The sequence below is a fragment of the Cucurbita maxima genome, unplaced genomic scaffold (assembly GCF_002738345.1).
Source record: "Cucurbita maxima cultivar Rimu unplaced genomic scaffold, Cmax_1.0 Cma_Scf00129, whole genome shotgun sequence".
NCBI classification, from domain to species: domain Eukaryota; kingdom Viridiplantae; phylum Streptophyta; class Magnoliopsida; order Cucurbitales; family Cucurbitaceae; genus Cucurbita; species Cucurbita maxima.
The window spans coordinates 8,912-11,736 of record NW_019272145.1 but is presented as its reverse complement, the minus strand read 5'-3'; the positions used below and the strand labels follow the sequence as shown (position 1 = coordinate 11,736).

At 33.7% G+C, this 2,825-nt stretch overlaps 1 non-coding gene across 1 annotated transcript; it reads right to left on the bottom strand.

The window, feature by feature from the left end:
- Positions 1–31: 31 nt before the first annotated feature.
- On the bottom strand, positions 32–104 carry TRNAF-GAA. The gene has a single exon. It is a non-coding gene; the product is annotated as a tRNA-Phe (tRNA).
- Between the last annotated feature and the right edge of the window lie 2,721 nt (positions 105–2,825).

Here is a 2,825-nt window from a genome sequence, read left to right as displayed (position 1 = left end):
TAATCGCTAATGACACTAATTTTAAACAAAGTGCGGTGAACATGGATCAAACACGTGACCTTCAGATCTTCAGTCTGACGCTCTCCCAACTGAGCTATCCCCACAATCATTAGAAATGAAAATTCATCAGTATAGGTATTTTAGCTGATTCATTGAGATTTTAAAAAGAAATAATGACTAATTTTCTATTGAATAGTCAGGTTATGCGCAATAGGTGTGGTTAACATGGAGATCGAACACGTGACCTTCAAATATTAAATTTGACTCTCTCCAAACTAAGCTATCCCTGCTAACATTAAAAATGAAAATTTTTAAGTAAAAGTATTTACGCTAATTAATTGAAATTTTAGGAAGAAATAATCACTAGTTTTAAATTGAATAGTCAAATTATGCAAGATTGAACACGAGACCTTTAGATCTTCAATCTAATGCTCTCTCAACTGAGCTATCCACAGTAACATTAAAAATGAAAATTCATCAGTAAAGGTATTTTCGCTAATTCATTTTAATTTTAAATAGAAATAATCACTAATTTTTAATAAGATATTCAAGTTACCCAACTTGTATAAGGTGCGGTGAACTAGAACACGTTAGGTATTTTCGATAATTCATTGAGATTTCAAAAAGGAATAATGACTAATTTTAGATTGAATAGCGGGTTATGCAACTAGAATCAGGTGCGGTGAACGTGGATAACAAACACGTGACCTTCAAATCTTAAGTCTGATGCTCTCCCAACAGAGCTATCCCCGCTAATATTAAAAATGAAAATTCATAAGTAAAGGTACTTTCGCTAATTCATTATATTTAAAAAAGAAATAATCACTAATTTTAGATTGAATAAGCAAGTTGTATTTTTAGTTTGTATAGTCAGGTAATAAACTTGTATTAGGTGCGTTGAACGTGGATAAAACACGTNAGATCTTCCTCTAATTCATTGAGATTGAGATACCTTTAAATCTTCAATATGATGCTCTCCTCACTAATACTCTAATTCATTGAGTATGAGATTTTAAAAAGAAATAATTGCTAATGACACTAATTTTAGAGTCAAATTATGCAACTTAAACAAAGTGCGGTGAACATGGATCAAACACGTGACCTTCAGATCTTCAGTCTGACGCTCTCCCAACTGAGCTATCCACGCAATCATTAGAAATAAAAATTCATCAGTATAGGTATTTTAGCTGATTCATTGAGATTTTAAAAAGAAATAATGACTAATTTTCTATTTAATAGTCAGGTTATACGCAATAGGTGTGGTTAACATGGAGATCGAACACGTGACCTTCAAATATTAAATTTGACTCTCTCCAAACTGAGCTATCCCTGCTAACATTAAAAATGAAAATTTTTAAGTAAAAGTATTTACGCTAATTAATTGAAATTTTAGAAAGAAATAATCACTAGTTTTAAATTGAATAGTCAAATTATGCAAGATTGAACACGAGACCTTTAGATCTTCAATCTAATGCTCTCTCAACTGAGCTATCCACATTAACATTAAAAATGAAAATTCATCAGTAAAGGTATTTTCGCTAATTCATTTTAATTTTAAATAGAAATAATCACTAATTTTTAATAAGATATTCAAGTTATCCAACTTGTATAAGGTGCGGTGAACTAGAACACGTTAGGTATTTTCGATAATTCATTGAGATTTCCGAAAGAAATAATGACTAATTTTAGATTGAATAGCGGGTTATGCAACTAGAATCAGGTGCGGTGAACGTGGATAACAAACACGTGACCTTCAAATCTTAAGTCTGATGCTCTCCCAACAGAGCTATCCCCGCTAATATTAAAAATGAAAATTCATAAGTAAAGGTACTTCCGCTAATTCATTATATTTAAAAAAGACATAATCACTAATTTTAGATTGAATAAGCAAGTTGTGTTTTTAGTTTGTGTAGTCAGGTAATAAACTTGTATTAGGTGCGTTGAACGTGGATAAAACACGTGTGACCTTCAAATCTTCCGTCTAACAATCTCCCAACTAAGCTACTCTTGCTAACATTAAAAATGAATATTCATCAGTAAAGGTATTGGGTACGCTTCTGGAAATTCAACAAAAGGCAATAGTATTAGACCGAGATGCCAGATTTAAATCTCGTTTCTGAAAAATTCAACAAAAGGCATTGGGTACGCAGTTATAGTACGACATTCCATCCATAAACAGATGGTCAAACAGAAATGCTCAAGCAAATATTGGAAGAAATGTTGAGGGCATATGTGATCGATTTAGCAGGAAGCTGGGATAAGTACCTACCCCTTATAAAATTCTCTTATAATAATAGTTGCCAAGCAACCATAAAAATGACCACATATGAGGTTCTCTACGGACGAAGATTTTGATCCCCTATTTTTTGGGAAGAAGGGGGGCAAACGAGAACTATTAAACCAGAGCTATGCAAATTACCAACGCCGCAGTCTAGAAGATTAAAGCTAGGATACAAACCGCACAAAGCCGAGAGAAAAGCTATGCAGATCTAAGGCGCAAGGACATGGAATTGTTGGAAGGGGATCATATATTCCTAAAGGTAGCACCCCATGAGAGGGGTGCTCAGGTAGGGTAAAGAGGGGAAGCTAAGCCCTAGGTTTATCCATCCCTTTGAGATATTAGAAAGGATTGGATCTAGAATCGGGCAATGCCCAAATTTGTCTATAGTACGTAATATCTTTCATGTATCCATACTACGGAAGTATACCCTAGATCCTTCCCACGTACTGGCTCATGAAACTCTCTTCTTGAGAGATGACCTAACGAATAAAGAAGACACGATTCAAATAATAGACAAGAAAGTCAAAAGATTGAGAAACAAGGA